Genomic DNA, 6347 nt, shown 5'->3' with positions numbered 1-6347 from the left:
TCTCAGTCGTAAGTTGGAGATATTCGTCATTTATGTACCTTCACCAGGGACAATTCCTCGGCAAGTGGCTAAGGCATGACTGGTTTCGAGGCCCTAAGGTATTTAAACTCAGGCAGTAATATGGTTTTGTCGGTACCTTCTTGTATCGATTTGTTTTTGGGGGTTTACAATGTGTTGTCGGTAGGACACACGGGAAAACCTTCATGTTCAAAAGCATGTTATGAATACAAGGAAGAACAATGACGGTTAGATTTGTGAGCAGAAGAGATTGAACTGACAGGCACTGATGCAACCGATATAGCTGGTTTGTAGAGAGCTCGAGAGTTAATTCTCCTCGAAATTCTTCACAGGATGAGATACCGAGAGATTTGGGCCAGGGAGCACTCTTGTATTGATGCGTTTTGTGTCTGATGAGAAGCTTCATGCTCATAGAAACAAAGCACTAGAGTTACAATCGATTTTAAATAACTGTATTGTTGGTAGTTGTAAAAACAATTATTATTAGTTGTAATTAATATCATCGACTCTGGTTGTACCCATATTCACAGTTATTGGATGTACATTTTTATCTGTATTACTTGAATACTGTATGTATTACATGGATCTGTTAATTATAAGAAATTGTATGTATCGTGCAAAAGGTAATGATACGGTGTATTATTTATCCAGCAATTCGTGGAATTGATTGCATGATTTTTCTAAAGAGTGGCATGGTTCTAGTTGATTAGGTGTTCAGCTATTGTTAGCTCATGGGTTTGAGCTAGGACGACTGCAATTGTTTGACTTGTGATTTTCTAGGATTTTTTTTAGGGTTGACCTAGTTAGCCATGTGGACTGATTTAGTACAGCGATGAGTTGATTCATCTAGAGGTATGGAGGACTATTATTTGGTTTGGAACTTTGGGCTTTGTTCTAGGTTGTTTCCTTAGAACAGTAGTCTGTTTGACCTTCGTGAGATTGAGACTAGTGATGATGGGATTTCTTCAGGAACCAGGTCCAGTATATGCCGAGAGTTGTGGACTATGACCATGACTAGACGTGATGGGGCGCGACCCTAAGCTAGTGTTACTCTAAGAGTATTTGTACTTCAGAGGTTGCCTGGGAGCCTTCGTGCTTCAGGATCGGCGGTGGGGAGGCTACTCATTTTAGGGATTTGGCGACAGTCACGACGAAGTATGACATTGGATTAGATATCAGGTTTGATATCAATGGTTAGATATCTTTTGGTATGTCAGAGATATTAGTTTGAGTATTCTGTTGTGAGAACCAGTCTTGGAGGGATTTTCTTGACAAGTGTGTACTCTGAGCGGATAGATTTTGACCTGTGAGATACTGCTAGACTGGTGGATTTAGTAGGTAATCAAATTTCTACCAATGATGATTGGGGATATCATCTAACTAGTATCATATTATATGATACTAAGTTTCAAGAAACTAATGAACAAACAAAAGTTTGGAGAGCCAAACTGGCTATTCCCATTAGAAATTAGTAGCTCTGTCACTGTCGCACAATTTCGTCACTTAGAAGCCCCAAAGATAAAATCCTTGATCTGTCTATGCTCACAAAAATGAATTTAAACTTGCATAGAGGAAGAAAAATTGAACCTGATATTAGCTTACCCAAATTTGGAATAAAAAAGGAATACTAATACCTTCACTAATCACTCCAATCCAATGCAAACTCAAACAATGAATCATGATAACTTTTAGCTTTACTGATGTTGTAGCCTCGTACAACAAATTAGAAATGGTAGGTGCTTATAGTGAAAGAATGTGTACAATTAATTCATAGTATTATTTTTTTTAAAAAAAATTCGCTCTAATATGCACATATGACATTGTTAAAAATGATAAGCAAGACTAGCTGCTAACAAAATAAATAAACAGACCGAATTAATTTTCATAAGCTCAAATGAATGTCTCAATCTTTTGACGTTATCATATATTATATATATATATATATATATATATATATATATATATATAGAGAGAGTGTGTGTGTGTATGTATGTATATATATATTAGAAAACTCTTCACTATAAGAGCCAATATCTTTCAAATTTTTCTTTAATTTACTTAAATCATGTGAAATATATCATCGTGTATCTCATGTGTATATATATATATATATAGAGAGAGTGTGTGTGTGTATGTATGTATATATATATTAGAAAACTCTTCACTATAAGAGCCAATATCTTTCAAATTTTTCTTTAATTTACTTAAATCATGTGAAATATATCATCGTGTATCTCATGTGTAAGTAGGGATGTATAGCAACAAGGTCGATTTTAATTTGCCACCCATTCCTTCTTCAAAACCCGGCTGATTGGACACATTAATTTTTTTTTTTTCAATTATAGTCACTAGACTCACCACACGATAAAAAAATTGTTTAAAAATTAATAAATAATCAAAATTATTTTCAAAATTAGATCAGTAATATTTAAGATCAAAAATATATTATTATAAGTTAAACTATATAATTTATATTCAAACAATCTAAGAAAATCATAATCATGCATTTTCATGTTAAACATATCCTACTTGAATAAATTTTTTTCAATCATAAAATATTATGAACTAATATTAGTCTTAAAGCTATGCATTATTCAATTCAATAAAAATATATATAAATTATTAATATATATATATATATATATATATAAATAAATTATATATTAAACCCGACAATTTATTTATATTTTTATTGAATTGAATAATATTATTCATCAGTGTTGTATGAATTACAAGAGCTAGCAATTAATATGAATTGGGATCTAACAAAACTCGTTCAACAACTGTTCCAAATCTACTGCATCCCAACTCTGCGACGTTGAAATTCCGTTTTCCTCATTCATCAACTTTTCCAATTCAAACTCATCCCAACTCTCCAACCTCCAAATGCCATGATTTTCTTCGTCGTGATTTTTCTTGATTTGTTGATGGTGGCTAATTGATCTGCGGCTGTTGCATTGGGACGAGATGTTGTGGCGTACATATTCTTCGTACCAATAATTAAATAAGTTTTACCTCAACAATTAGATGTTTACTTACATTATTTAATTTATCCTACATCTGTCACCACGGGCGTAGCTAGGAAATTTTTATCTAGTGGGCGAAATCGGATTTGTAGTCTGAATGTTAAACCTAATGAATAATACAATTTCAATTAAATATAAAGTTGTTATATCAAACCTAGAATATCTAATATTAATTTTAAATTATTCTTTCAAAAATAAACTAAAACTCATATAAAATGTGTCCTAATAATTTTATAATTTAATTTATAAATAATAATAAATATGAATACATATAAACAATATATTAAAAATGAAATATGACCAATTTATACAGAAAAATACATTTAAAAATTGAACTTACACACACACACACACACATATATGTATATGTATTTAGAACAAAGGCACATCAGATTTTATTTATTCTTGTGAGAATTTCTTCTACAATTCATATTAAATAGATATTATCCTTCAAATTCAACTATTTTTTACAATAAAAATAAAAATAACATATAAAATTTGAGTAAAAATATCATACAAAAATGGTTGTACATTTGTAACTTTAATTTGTATAATAAGCAATCGGTAGGGACAGCGCACATGACCAGGGCACTAATGAATCAATGATAGTATAATTTTTTGTTAGTCTATATGCATGCGAAGTGAAACCCACACACATTGGGCCACAAGTTTTTAGGGTTTGGGCTGAACATGTAAAATATTTTCAGATAATTTTGGGCCATAAATATCTAAAATAAAATATGGACAACATATATTTACATAAAATATGGACAAGAGTTTGCTGGGCAAAAGCCCAGTCTTGCCCATATAAGAGCTACGCCCCTTTTTGTCACGTATTGCACCGTATTTTATTTACATAATTTGAATAATACACAATTAATTATGATAAAATTAAATTAATAAATTTTATTTTCCACGGTTTATCATAAACCGTGACAATATTGCGACGGTTAAAGTCAAACCGTGACAATATTGCAACGGTTAATGTAAAACCGTGACAAATATATCTCTTAATTAATTAATTAATTAAAATTTCCACCCAATTAATTACGTAAATCGGGTAATATATTCTTCGTGCCAATAATTAAATAAGTTGTACCTCAAAAATTAGACGTTTACTTACATTATTTAATTTTATCCTACATCTGTCATGTATTGCACCGTATTTTATTTACATAATTTGAATAATACACAATTAATTATGATAAAATATATTAATAAATTTTATTTGCCACGGTTTATCATAACCGTGACAATATTGCGACGGTTAATGTAAAACCATGACAAATATATCCCTTAATTAATTAATTAAAATTTACACCGAATTAATTACGTAAACCGGGCAACATATTCTTCTTACCAATAATTAAATAAGTTGTACCTTAACAATTAGATGTTTACTTACATTAATTTTATGTTATATCTGTCACGTATTGCACCGTATTTTATTGACATAATTTGAATAATACACAATTAATTATGATATAATTATATTAATAAATTTTATTTACCATGGTTTATCATAAACCGTGACAATATTGCAACGGTTAATGTAAAACCGTGACAAATATAATTTTCTTTTTTTTATGTACATAATATAAATAAATCACAAATAATTATTATTCTATTAATTAAAATAATTACATTTGCGATGGTTGTTTTAAAACCGTCACAATAGTAATACGGTTTATTGCAAACTGTCGCAATTTGCGACGGTTGTGCAAAAACCATTGCAAATGTAATTATTTCTTCCTGACGCCCCTTCTTCCTCATTTTTGTTACTTGCTTTCGCCAACCCTAGTGCCGCCGCCCTTCAATCGCTCATTTGGCCGCGAAATCCTACAAAAATAAACACATATTTGAATTCCTCGCGATGTATGGTTCATTTTAGTACCAATTTTCGAATTTTTCAGCCGTTTTTTTCACTGAAGTCGCCGACCACCGCCGAGCCATTGCCGACGCCTCACCTCACCTCACCTAGTAAGCCTCGACAAGCGAAGAAACTTTTTTCCGAGGATTATTGAAGCTTATGACACTTCTTAATAAGTAGGCAATCTTGCATATCGACTTATATTGTCTTTATTGCTTTCTGATATTTGCGATGTATTTTATGCTGCGAAAGTATTAGAATGAGATTTCTTATGTATCTTCAGTCAGATGATATTGAGTTTGATGCGACATTGATCTTTGTCGAACAGCTGATACAAATATTTGAGTAGAAAGAAAAGTAACTCAGAATCGAATCAGTGGAGTCGTAGAAGAACTGAAGAAGTTATGAGAAGTTGAATCCGCTATGAGACAGTGTTATTCTGAGTTATTCTACGGATATGAGTTCTTATTCAGTATTTCTCTTATTCCTTATCTTATGTGCATACAGATTGCGTGAGATTCCGAGGAAGAAATCCGATCTTAGAGGGGGAGAATTGTAACGTCCGGGATTAATTGAGTTAATCCGAGAATTATTTAATTTCAATCCGAGTATATTTAATTTGAGAATTTGGAGTTTTGAATTAAATTCTAATATTCTTAAATTATTTAGAATTGAAATTGAATTAAAAAGATTTGTCGAGGACTAAGCAAGACTTGAGGGGCCAAATTGAAAATAATGAAAATTGACATGGACACATGGCTTTTATAGGAGTTTGTACGTGTATATAAGATTTACACAACACAACTTATCATCTTCTTCAGCCAAAAATCGTGAGTTTATTCTTCTCCTTGAAAGTTCATCTTCTAAATTCAATAACTTTTGCTCCGGTTGTCCGAATTCAATTTCAAAAAGAGTTCTAGAATCCTTGCGAGAAGGGCTATCAATTTAAGTATTTATTATCTTGATCTATATGATTTCTAAATTGTGTTATGGGGCAGAAGTCAGAAGTTCTTATAGATTTGTGTTTGTAAGCTTCTAGTGATTGATATATCAAAATTGGATTGACGGACGGACGGCGTATGAATTTGATATGAATTTCCAGCTTATATTTCGAAATTTTCACTTCTGATATGTTGATTTATTTCTGGTATACATGCTGATATGTGTGTGTTTAGTGAAGAGGATTGATATATATTTGACGATATCGAAGTTGAACCGAAGAACAAGCATCGTTCGCAAGTGCTATGATTTTTCAGAAGTTGGATTCGATCCTATGCTTCTAATTGAGTTGATATATGATGATATTCAGATGATATTAGGTTTATATGAAGTTGATTTGAATGATAGAAGTAAAAGAAATGAGTTACGGTTGCCGAATTTTAATCGTTAATATCGTCGAGTCAAGAATTGAGTTGATTTGTGATATCTTTGAT

This window comes from Henckelia pumila, chromosome 3, assembly GCF_033568475.1.
Source record: "Henckelia pumila isolate YLH828 chromosome 3, ASM3356847v2, whole genome shotgun sequence".
Classification (NCBI taxonomy): Eukaryota; Viridiplantae; Streptophyta; class Magnoliopsida; order Lamiales; family Gesneriaceae; genus Henckelia; species Henckelia pumila.
This window is presented reverse-complemented; position numbering follows the sequence as displayed.